General features: G+C 44.0%; 1 protein-coding gene across 1 annotated transcript in view; it reads right to left on the reverse strand.

The window, feature by feature from the left end:
• The window catches only part of LOC149441183 (kinesin-like protein KIF13B), an 88,450-nt gene that overhangs the window by 59,858 nt on the left and 15,458 nt on the right, over positions 1-13,134 (reverse strand). Inside the window, exons 2-3 of the mRNA XM_089657652.1 lie at positions 10,574-10,651; positions 7,142-7,195 (exon numbers count right to left, since the gene is read on the reverse strand). The gene's annotated coding sequence lies outside the window, so the exon portion shown is untranslated. The remainder of the gene's footprint in view (positions 1-7,141; positions 7,196-10,573; positions 10,652-13,134) is intronic.

Consider the following 13,134-nt stretch of genomic DNA (forward strand, 5'->3'; position numbering starts at 1 on the left):
GCATATGTAAATCCTTTAAAGTGGAGTTCCAGCAGTTTTTGTGTTTACTAAGTCAGCAGCTACAAAGACTGTAGTGGCTGACTTTTAATAAACACACACTCACCTGTCCCAGGGTCCAGCAATGTGCTCACCCGCGCCGTCCCTTCTCTCCATAGCACTGACATCTCAACTTTGGGCACAAGGCTGTGACAGCTTGCGGCTTCACAGCCAGGTACCCACTGTGCATGCGAGAGTCACTCTGCACATCCCAATTGGTCAGGAAGTCTTCTGGGACCTGTGAAGGTTCCCAGGAGACCGCAGGAGGAAGCAGGGGGCCAAACTTCCAGCTCACTTCAAAACCAGATATCCCCCCTTCCCCCAAAAGGTGCTACATATGGCAGTGGAGGGGGGGAGGAGGCAAACAAGCGGAGCTTGCACTTTTGGGTGGAACTCCGCTTTAACGTCCACAGCATGGCCACAGTTTCACTTTAAAGGTTGGAATCAGGATAACAGAGTACATGAAGCAGCCAACTCTCTAGTAATTTAATTATTGGGTGCTGCTTATCATTATAGTACTCTTAGGGAACCCATTTAACCATTTTCACTACCACCAATGTAAGGATTTTGTGTCCATTTGTGAGATCAGGTACTGATGGTGGAGGAGACTACCTGGTTCACAATTGCTTTTCCAATTCATCCCAAAAGTGTTCAGTAGGGTTGAGGTCAGGTATCTGTGTAAACCACTTGAGTTCTTCCCTACCTAACTGTTCAAACCATGTCTTTATAGAGCAAAGTTATTCAGTGCAGTTTAGGTCAGGGCTGTGTTCAGGACACTTGAGTTCCTCCACACCAAACTGGTCAAACCATGTCTTTATAAAAGATGTTCAGCAGGGTTGAGGTCAGGGCTATGTGCAGGACACTCATGCTCCTTCACACAAAATTGATCACGCCATGTCCTTATGGAGCTGATCAGTAGGTTTGAGGTCAGGGCTCTGAGCAGGATAATCATGCTCCTTCACACTAAATTGGTCATACCATGTCCTTATGGAGCTGATCAGTAGGTTTGAGGTCAAGGCTCTGTGCAGGAAAATTATGCTCCTTCACACCAAATTGGTCAAACCATGTCTTTATGGAGCTGAGAAGTAGGCTTGAGGTCAGGGCTCTGAGCAGGATAATCATCCTCTTTCACACCAAATTGGTCATACCATGTCCTTATGGAACTGATCAGTAGGATTGAGGTCAGGGCTCTGTGCAGGACAATCATGCTCCTTCACACCAAAGTGGTCATACCATGTCCTTATGGAGCTGATCTGTAGGCTTGAGGTCAGGGCTATGTGCAGGACAATCATGCTCCTTCACACCAAATTGGTCAAACCATGTCTTTATGGAGCTGAGAAGTAGGCTTGAGGTCAGGGCTCTGAGCAGGATAATCATCCTCCTTCACACCAAATTGGTCATACCATGTCCTTATGGAACTGATCAGTAGGGTTGAGGTTAGGGCTCTGTGCAGGAAAATTATGCTCATTCACACCAAATTGGTCAAACCACGTCTTTATGGAGATGATCAGTAAGGTGGAGGTCAGGGCTCTGTGCAGGACAATCATGCTCCTTCACACCAAATTGGTCATACCATGTCCTTATGGAGCTGATCAGTAGGATTGAGGTCAGGGCTCTGTGCAGGAAAATTATGCTCCTTCACACCAAATTGGTCAAAGCATGTCTTTGTGAAGATGATCAGTAAGGTGGAGGTCAGGGCTCTGTGCAGGACACTCGTGTTCCTTCACACCATAATGGTCAAACCATGTCTTTACAGTGCTGATCAGTAGGGTTGAGGTCAGGGCTCTGCGCAGGACACTCAAGCTCCTCCTTCAATCCAAACTCGTCAAACCATGTCTTTATGGAGCTGGCTTTGTGTACAGGGGCACAATCATGAAACAGAAAAGGGCCTTCACTAAACTCCTTTCACAAGGTTGTAAGAGCACAATTGTTTACAATGTCTTTGTATGTTGTAGCATTAACAGGACCCTTCAGTGAAAACACCTGAACTCAATCATTTGGAGGGGGCCCACATATTTTGGCCCATACAGTAGGTGTGATAGGTGCCCACAAACCTTTGATCATACAGTGTATATTATTTTATAATCCTGCTTTCATATTTAAACAATCTAAAGTAAGTTTGAACAAAGTCGGCAATAAATGTCATTTCGCACAACATGGTTTTCAATGGACTACAGCACTATCTGCTGCCTCTAAATATCATAAGGAATAAAACATCAAACAAAGCTGGATGAAATGTTTTATATTACTAGCAGCTGCAAATATTTCTACCCAAATTTTTCTAGCAGACCTTCCACCCTCCCATCTTAAAACTCCACAGCTAGAGGCTCATCTATTGCCCCATCTAGTGGTCAAGGGTAGGGAGAACAACAAGAAATCTGCAGATGGTACAATGGTCTGAGCTCCAGACAGCCTGCAGCGGACTTTATTTGAATGATTGACTACCTGTCTTCAGCACCGGAGTGATAAATGATTTCGTAGTGAGACAAATTCCGCCTTTCCTGTAACAGTATCGATGAAGGAACTTCAAGCAGAGAGTCGGGAAAGACAAAATGCTCCCTTTTATTGTGAAGTGTTTGACTTTTTTTTTTTGCTTTCTGAGCCAATCTGCTGATTGATTTTTGGAACAAACTCTGAATCTGAACAATTATTAAAGGGTCAGTCCACCTGACACCGACAATATGGTACTGGATGGATGGCAGCAAGCTGAAAAATCCTCCGTTTGTGCTTTGCAGGGGTTACAGCTATACTAGAGCTCAGGGCTGCTCATCTTCTGTTGTCATTAGGAATCTCATTCTTCCACATTTATTGAAACTGAACTACAAGCAAAACAGCTAAATACGCAGATGAAATACATATAAGGAAGCACATTTTACATAGATACAAATAGATACCTGTCAAATGATTTGCATTGCTGTTCATCCAGTCCTGTAATCTGAACAGCTCTGCCACACAGCACAGTCCTTTCTAGACTGACAGGGCTGGAGACCAAATTTTTTTCTGCTTCAGTTAAGTGACACTTAGGCTCTATTCACAATGCTGCTTCTCCCTCTCCCAGTCTAAGCTATGCTCTACAGGTATTGTAAGAGGCCAACAACAATTAAAAAACAAAACAAAAACTGCCTGCATTATAAATAATACAATGATGTAATAATAAATACAGAGCCGCATGAATCTACCTCCTTGAAATAGTGGTTCACTGGCTGCCAGGTTGGTCCTTTGAAGTGGTACTAAACCCCGGACCCTGCATTCACTATATCTGGTCTCCCCGGACCCTGCATTCACTATATCCGGTCTCCCCAGACCCTGCATTCACTATATCTGGTCTCCCCGGACCCTGCATTCACTATATCCGGTCTCCCCGGACCCTGCATTCACTATATCCGGTCTCCCCGGACCCTGCATTCACTATATCTGGTCTCCCCGGACCCTGCATTCACTATATCCGGTCTCCTCGGACCTTGGATTCACTATATCTGGTCTCCCCGGACCCTGCATTCACTATATCTGGTCTCCCCGGACCCTGCATTCACTATATCTGGTCTCCCCGGACCCTGCATTCACTATATCCGGTCTCCCCGGACCCTGCATTTACTATATCTGGTCTCCCAGGACCCTTCATTCACTATATCTGGCCTCCCACAGTACACAGAACATGGAAATGCAATTATTTTAGTAAATATAAACTGCTAAATACCTTTTCTCATCAGCAGTTAGAGGAGTCTTGTGACTTCTATCAGTGTCCAGCTGAGCACTGGTTAAAGCTTGTAGGAGTTTTCATTCTGATCTAGAAGGATGTGAGACCCCTGACCTGTCTGGACAGTGCTGGTTGGCCCTGTGCTGATCACATGCACTCTCCCAAGAAAAAAAAAAACCCTTTCAAGCAATACACACCAAACTGAGCATGTGCACATGTCTTATCAGGAGATAAGAGGGGGCACTGGAAGAACGGGAGGATCAGAGAAGACAGGATCAAACAGCATTTTTACACAATGCAGAGGATTAACCCCTTAGATTCCATAGTGAGTATAACAAGCATGCTTTACTGCATATACAGACTGATTTTACTGTTGTGGGTTTAGTAACACTAAGTTTCTGGTCTTGGCCAAGCATGCAGATCAGGGAAGTCTGTCAAAACTCTTCATCAGCATATCTGTGCTGGATTAGTGAAACACTGAAACCGCCGATTAAGTAGGACAGGCAAGAATGAAGGGTTAGCAATGGCAGCCTCCTTACATCTGTTGTTCAGGTTTCTTTTAGTACCAATACCTTTTGTTAGGACTGTTCCAGGAAGATTTTGATATCATCTCAAGGAAAATATCCACAGTGGTAGAAATGGGATCTATGTGAGTTTAACCATTACTGAGTCTCCCCAAATACATTCTGTGACCGCACTTTCCCTCTGACCCACCCCGAGCAGTAAAATCGGCAGCTCCACTTCAACTCACGGTTTCAAAGAAATTTCACTCATCTTCAACTCTTAATCCCTAAATCACCATTTCTGAGCTTTTTTACACGCACTTAAAAAATCATTTTAGGTCTGAAGATTAGTGAAAACTCCCAAACATTACATGTCTTCTGAAAGCGAGACCCTGGAGAATAAAATGGTGGTTGTTCCAGTAAAAAAAAAAAAAAAAAAAAAAAAAGACACTAGAGTGAATTTTCGGTCACAGAGACAATATATTACTAAATTTTCTGATAAAATACAAAAGATGAGCTTGCACTGAGTAAACAGAGACCCAACGTGTCATGCCTGAAAACTGAACGCATCCGTGAAATTACGGGGAATGCTGGTACGCAGAATTTTGCAACAGTCACTTTAAAAGCCTCTACAGGCCATCAGTTAAGAGATAACTGTAACTAACAGGCATTGAATTATTGCTCTCACTGCGGATTGAGTAGTAATATTTAACATGTGGTACAATCTATGTTTTCATACATTGAAGCCACGGACGTGTGCGTGTTTATGTTCAAATGGTCATGTACATGGGGGAGGAGGGTGCTCAAAATTATTTTTTGGAGGTGAAAGTTTTTAAGTGGTTGGGTGTAACTTTATATTTACTTTTATCATCACATCAGCGACCAGGACAGAGAAAGTTGAATCTAGAAGTGATTTAATACATGTTGCTTCCATGTTCAATCTAGTTAAAAGAGATCAATGAATGGATGCCGACGACACACAAATCTATCTCTCAACCCCCCACCTCACCCCCTCAGTCTCTGCCCGAATCACACACCTGCTGAGTGACATATCAGACTGGATGTCGCTCCACTTCCTTAAACTGAACCTCTCCAAAAACGAGTTTCTTGTCTTCCCCCCAGCCCGGACACAACCCCCCCATTGACTTCATCACATCCAACAACGCCACCATCAAACCCGCCCCGCAGCCCAGAGTACTTGGTGTCATTCTGGACTCCAACCTATCCTTCCAGCCCCAAGTCCAATCTTTAATAAGCTCGTGCAGACTCCACCTCCGCAACATCGCCAAAATCCGCACGTTACTAACTCCAGAAAACACTAAACAGCTCATCCACTCCCTCATCATATCACGACTCGACTACTGCAACTCCCTCCTCACTGGCCTGCCTCGCCGCTGGCTATCCCCGCTTCAGTCCATCCTGAATACGGCTGCCAGACTCATTCACCTTTCCAACCGCTCCGTTTCCGCCACCCCCCTCTGCCAATCCCTCCACTGGCTTCCGATTGCGCAACGGATCAAATTCAAAATCCTAACGCTGACGTACAAAGCTGTCCACCATACTGCCCCGAACTACATCACTGACCTAATATCCAAGTACCGCCCGGCACGCACACTCCGCTCCTCACAAGACCTCCTTCTCTAGTTCCCTAGTCTCCTCCTCCCATGCCCGCCTCCAGGACTGCTCCAGGGTGTCACCCATCCTCTGGAACTCCCTGCCCCAACCCATCAGATTATCACCTACTCTCCTCTCCTTTAGGCGCACCCTGAAAACCCATCTCTTCAGGGAAGCCTACCCCAACCCCTGCTAACTTGTCGCCTTCCTCCACTCTTCCTACAACTCCATCCCCCACAGCTATCTCCTCCTGTGCCACCATCCCCTCCCTCCTAGATTGTAAGCTTGAAAGAGCAGGGCCCTCGATCCCCTCATGTTTTGCATTGTATTGGTATTGTTCTGTCACATGTTCTGTCCCCCTTTGTAATGTACAGAGCTGAGCGAACTATTGGCGCTTTATAAATACTGTATAATAATAATAATAATTGGCCCGCCTCCCCTCTAACCAGTGCACCCATCATGGCGGTCCAAGGCCCGCAGGTGGGACAGCGGAGTCCAGGAACCCTGCCAGGTGAAGGCGGGGCATGGAACCAAAAGATGCATGATCACTTTCCCCTGACAGCTGATAGCCGGCTTGTGTGTATAACTCCCCACTTCTGATACCATATGACAAATGTCAGTCAGCCTGAAAGGGTTAAAGTACACATAGGTAATTTGTAGTTTCAAAGGCATTCAAGGCCTCAAAGTGGTGGAAACATCCATAGATGTCAATTGCACGCATGCAGTCTCCTGAAAAAAAATCTACCCATTGTCTTGAATTCCTCCTGAAAATGGCAGTGAACCTCCTATGCCTAGGCACCCTTGCTCTGTAGCTGGATATCTGCAGTGTGAGATCTAAGGCAATATTGCCCCTTCCAGTCTGCCCTTCTGAAGCAAAACCAGAGGAAACAGGGAGTAAAAGGCCTCAGTGACCTAAGTGATTGTGGGAGCTCCTGATACCTAGCCCAGCGGCCCACTCACAGTGTCTTCAGAGTGAGCCAATGCCAGCACCTATAGACCTGTAAACCGTTCTGCGGCTAAGTTCTACCAGAATGGAGTCTGGAAAGTTCTCTTTGTGGAACCCAAAGCCTGGAGGTTACTTCCAGACTAATCTCACATGTCCAATTAGTTTACGTTGAGGAGACCTGAGGAGGTTTAAGACTTCATGTGTTCCTCAATGGATGAGAAAGAAATACAATATACTGTATGATAGAGCCTCACGTAACCGAGACAAAATTTTTTCTCAGAGTGATTTTGCCTGCTGTACACCGCTAATACGCCCCCAGAGAGACTTATTTCTCCAAGCACTTACCCTGTTGTTGGCCAGATTTTGATGACCTCCCAGGTCCTGTCGGCTGCCTGATAACTGGAAAGAGGAAAAAAAAAACACTTAGCCAAATTGTAAATGTTACCCTGTGGGGGTGTTTACCAGCCTCCTTCCTTTCCTTATTGAACACAGACAGCGATCCGTACTGATCGCATCTCTGTTCATTCATCACTGACACATAGTCAACTGTGTTTACTATGCGTCAAGATCTATATTCATTCATGTGCATTGCAGCTGAGGCTACAGCCACTAGCTTTTTATCAGCTGGGCTGCAGACCACTGCAGATGGCCAGGAGTCATCAGAAATGGTAAGTATGGACCTGCAGGAATGGAGGGGACCAAATTTATGTATTGAGGAGGCTAAGGAAGCACAGAGGAAATTCAAGTCAGAGGCTTAATGAGCAGGCATGGGCTGCCTGATACTAGATATTTACAGACTGGGCTGTAGACATTGCATGTGGCAAGAGCCATCAGAAATGGTAAGTATGGATTTGTTGGAAGAAGAAACCTCTACGTATTGAGGAGGCATAGATGGAATTATTTTTTTTTTAAGTCCATGGGACGTTAAAGAGCAGGCACAGGCTGCTCACACCAGATTTTTACTGGTTGGGCTAGAGACATTGTAGGAGGCCAAAGCCATCAGAAATGGTAAGTATGGGCCTGCTGGAAGGGGGAACACAGGTCTATGTATTGAAGGGGTAAGGAAGGAATTGAGGAAATGTTTCTTGAAATCTTTTCATTTACTTTAAGAGAAATGCACATATGCTTCAGAACCTTTTTTCTTTTGTCTTCTATGCAGAAAGCTCAGCCTCCATCTGATAAACCCCCCCCCTCCCCCACCACCCCGTATTCCCCACCTTTCAGATGACTGCTTAGAGACTGGTTTTGCCAGAGCAGAAACATATGTCAACCTTTAACTTCACAGAAGCTGAGCAGAGAGCAGCTTTCAAAGAGAATAACATTCCAAATCAAGTGTCTTTCCTACATTTATTTTACTGGGACTGCAATTTGATGCTTTCAGTGATCTCTGTACTACATGTAGATTTGATATAATATGATAATGAACGCATTAAATTATTATTATTCCATCCCTGCCACTGAAAATGTTTTATGTCAGTGATGGATATACTAAGAGGTCAAGGCCTATACGAGACCTGGCTGTAAAAAGAGAAAATGGCACACACAATAGGATACAATGGTTTAGAAAAATTGTATTAGTAGTTAGCCTAGCTATGAACTTTTTTTTGTTTGTTTTTAGATAATATTCTCTGATTGAACAGTTTGTGCAGCATTCATCTGCATGATCAAAAGTAGGATGATCACGGACAATGCTGTAGAGGGGAAAATATTGTTTATTTTCCAGGAGCATATATTGGATGTTCTATTTGCAAAGTTTACCTTTAAAGTGGACAGAAACTCAAAGTGAAGAAATGCCATTTAATAGGGAACATCTATGTAGAAATATTAATTGTGTGTAAGCAACCTCCCGGGTCTTGAATCACTTCTGAAAAAAAGGTGTGCATGTCCAGTGCCTTAAGCCTTACATCTGCAGTGTGATATCATCTAAGGCAGGGCTTGCAAAAGCCGCTCGCCAAATGCGAGGAGAAATTCCTCTGTGGCGAGCGGCAAACACAGATGAAGCATGGAGCGACTTCACCTGCGCTCCAAGCCTCATTGTTAAGCCGAGTGCCCGTTTACAACTTCTGGTTTCCGGCTTCTTCGGCTCCGCTGAGAGGAGGCACCCTCTCCACCGCCGCGGGGGACTTGGAGGTACTAGGAGTAAGTACTGTATACAACATGTCATATCACTATAATGGAGTACAGGGGAGCTGGGATATACATTACTCAGTAATGTATATCCCAGCTCCCCTGTACTCCATTATAGTGATATAACATGTATACAGTAATGATTACTGTATACATGTCCTCACTATAATGGAGTACAGGGGAGCAGCGATCTACATTACTGTGTACAGTTTTATATTTTGGACTCTTTATTCTAAAGAAAAATGTAATTTCATAAACTTTAAGGGGGTGTGATTGGGGGCGGGCTGGAGTGGGGTTTGGGCAAGGTTGGGTGGAGCAACTGGTGGAGAGTAAGTTTTGAGACCGGATAGTAGGTCTAGGCTCGAAATTTTAACCCCTGATCTAAGGAACTGTTGCCTCTGACTGCTGGTCTCACCAGATTCGGGTGAGATTTAGTGATGACTCTGCTGTGCTGATCACTGTTCTCCTTGCTGGAGAGGAAGCTTTACCTGAAGACCATCAGTGCAAGGATCTCCCTGTTTCTGCTTTATCCATTCTGTCAATCTTTGCATCCTCGACCTCTTCTGCTGTGGTTTCTTCATAATTACCACAGCAGTCATCAGGGGGGTAGCTCTGACATGAGGAAGCAAAGCCCAGCCTCTACCAATATGGCCACTGTCACACCGAGAAGCATTGCAGAACAAGGCATGGTAGGTTTGTAATGGAGAAATGATCAGCTGCAGGGAGACCACATGCAATACTGGTGTCTAGATCTTTGCCTTCTGTCTGCTTTTTTGTTCAGCACATGTCCTCTTTACACAATCTTTATTCTTCCATATTCTAGTTATTGTATTGCATATCAGGATTTGCAAATTGGCCACTTGAGGCAGGGCAGATTAGCTACTAAAGTAACTATGTCTAATTGCTCAAAGGGCAAATTCATCATTTAATAAAAAGGTGAACCAACTCTGAAACTCTCCTCACCCCCCCTGCACTTACCGGTTTCAATGCCACTCTCTTACTGCCCCTGCCAGTTGCTTCAAAGGGGCCGCACACTCAAACTTCTCTACACAGCCCCAATGGCTGTGGAGCACCATAATGCACCCAACAGTGAGTGGTGATTGACCAACATGGCCAGGTGACCATGCTGGTCAATAAGAAAATACATATTAAAGGGATTCCATAGTGTGTTCCTAAATATTTTCTCAATGTATTAATTCAGGACTTTTTTTTGTTAAATTGGGTAGATATGAAAAATGACAATCCTACTGCCATTACTGGGGAAAGGAGAATGGAAATGCTTTATTCCTGCCTGCAGCAGACTAATGACATAATTCTCCCAGGATGCTCCACTCAGACATAGGCACAGTCACTTAACTAAAGCTCAATTACTGTTTTTTTTGTTTGTTTTATTCAATTGTACTGCTGATTTGTGATTTAAAATATTTCCTTTTTTAAGGTTTTGGCTTTTCATCTCTAGAAAAATAAACTTGTTCTAACTTGGCAGTGCTTAATGTTGCTACATAAAATATATAATGGGTGTCGGTCATAAATGTCCCCTTTCTGTTATGTGCAATAAAAAAAGCTTTTTGTTTTTTGTTTTTAAATTTGCTCGATCAAAAGATTTTGCAGTAAAAAATAGAAAAAAAAAAATTCAAAAATGCAACTTACTCTGTGAACATTTGGTGAACTTAAACTCTTCCGATGTAGCTTTCCTTTCCCTGATAACTGCTCCTTCACTGCCACCTCCTGGAAGGGTAAAAAAGTCATTTGTGATTAAAAGTTTTAAATAATCCCTGCTGTAATTTACAAAAGCAATTTCAACAAAGTGACAATTTTTAACTTAAGCACTAGTCTGAAATTCATCTAATTCAGTAGGCAGTTGGCAAGATTTTATGGGAATTTGCGATGCATTTGGTACGTATCTGCAAAACTGTGCCCGTCCATATCCCAAAGTTCTTACAGCTTGTCAAAAGCTGCTACTTAGCTCTCCCCACTTCTCTATACATGCCACCTGTCCTCCATTTGTTCTCCTCTCTTCACGTAACCTGAAAGTCATCCTCTACCTTTTATGCAGGCCATACATGGGTCCAATTCCAAACAAATTTTTAGAAAATCAGAAATTTTGTGCGTTTCATAATCCGATGGTGCCATCATAGATTTCGATATTTGACCAACCGAGCATTCCATTTCACCTTATGTTGCTACTTAAAATCATTTTCGTGGCTAGTAATTTACTTTTCTTTCCAGGTCACAGCCCATGCTCACTTCTTTTTTGTTTATATTTCCCGCATGATTCTCCCATCATTGATTAGAAATTTGTTCCTTTCTCAAAAAATTTCCAACATGCCCAGTCACTCAAATTTGATGGTCACACGGAAATCGGGCATTTCTGTGACCCGCTAATGGTGCAAAATTCTAACGAAAATTGTCAGGGATCTCGAGCTGGATCGCGGGTGCTAGGACCTGGGCATCCGCAACGGCAGCGGCACTCGTGCATGCGCACTCGCGATCGCGTGCCTGGCACCAATAGGAGCGCAGGGTGCCCTATTTAAATGGATTCTGACAGTGCTTAGTTGCCGTATGGTCTTTCCTGTGTTCTGTGAGTTTACTTTGCTGCTGACCCCGCCTGATCCTGATCTGCTGACTTCTCCTGCTCTGACCCCTGGCTTGCCTGACCATTCTTCTGCCTACACCTTTGATCCCGTTGCCGAACCTGGACCGTGACCCGTGTATTCTTCTGCCTGCCGTTTGTATCGACCTGCTCCGCTGTTACCGACCTGGCCTGTCTGACCTTGCTTACTCTGCCTCCTCACATCAGACTCTCACCTGCTGCATACCACCAACAGGTGCCTCTACCACGGCTGGCTGCACCCAGGGGTCGCGACCTGGTCTCGATATGTTCCAAGTCCATCCCCACCATCAGGGGCTCTGGTGAACAAGCAGGTCGGGACTTCGATTCCGCGCTCCGGGGAATTCTGGTCTGTGGAACGCTAGAGGCTACCACCGGCTGGTCCCTAACAAAAATTCTTAGAAAAGATTTTCGAAAGAAAATTCTTTCAGAATTCAACCTGTGTATGGCCAGCTTTACCCCATTTCCCACCCTGTCCCCTTTCCTTTATCTATGCTACACATACCCAGTTTAGATATAGATTTTTTCCCTCTTCCCCTCTACGCTTATTACCCAGAATGCTTTGGGGACATGGGACCTACCCTCTCTGGTATTTATATGTCATTTTATCTTTTTGTATTCTGTTCACCTTCCATTGTCTCAACACATGATAAAGTATTTGAAAAAGTTAAATTATTTTTTACAGCTACAGCCAGCAAACCTATTAAGATATCAGCTTTTACTTTTGGATGGAGTAGAGAAGAGCTAGAACCTCCTTTAAGTTTTTATTGTTGCCTATGCTTCCAATGTGGAGGCTCACACTCTATGTCTTGGTGACCATTATCACGGGGCTAAAAGTGGAAAAATCCCCCACAAATTGGGTTGTTACAGAAAAATAAAAGAACATTTTCAAGTAGTGGCACTTGTTCCAGTGACAGCGAAGAGGGGACGGCTTCTTAATTTGGAGAGATTTGTTCTTCAATTCCTCTCACATTTATGAGACTGGAAGTGAAAGGAATTCTCAATGGGACTCAAATGGCAAAAAAGAAAACTGACTAGCTTTAGATAAATCTGTGAAGGTTCTCATCACCCCGATTCAAAGTATATCTAATAGTCACATTTAGCTGGACCTGTTGTTATACTGAAGACGTTTCGTAGCCTATCCAAGCTGCATCTTCTGTTCCATTGGGTGTCAGGAAGATAGGCAATCATTTATGAACACACCTTAATCAAATCACCACGGAACGAGTCAAGGTAGACGTTGATTTCCAAGAACTGGATAGGAGGTGCGAAATTTGTGCAACCACCATGTACCTGACACTTAATACATGGATATATTTTAAAACTTTATGAAGGTTGAAAACACAGATGGTCCCAGGGCGCTATTGGGGGGAGGAGATATATTGGTCCCTTCCATACCTGAGCTCTGTTTATGTACCAAGTTAAGGATAGCAGCAGATGCACATGATACATATTCATGAGAAATAGCACCATTAAGCAATGCCAGTGTAAATTTGGATTAATTTTTTTTTTTATAATTCTTTATTTATGTAAGATTTTCAACAAAGCAGGGGGAACCAAACAGAAGGTTCACCGTAATACAAACGAAACGAGAGGATGC

This window comes from Staurois parvus, unplaced genomic scaffold (assembly GCF_062004578.1).
Source record: "Staurois parvus isolate SC_StPar_1 unplaced genomic scaffold, SC_StPar_1.0 ptg001016l, whole genome shotgun sequence".
Classification (NCBI taxonomy): domain Eukaryota; kingdom Metazoa; phylum Chordata; class Amphibia; order Anura; family Ranidae; genus Staurois; species Staurois parvus.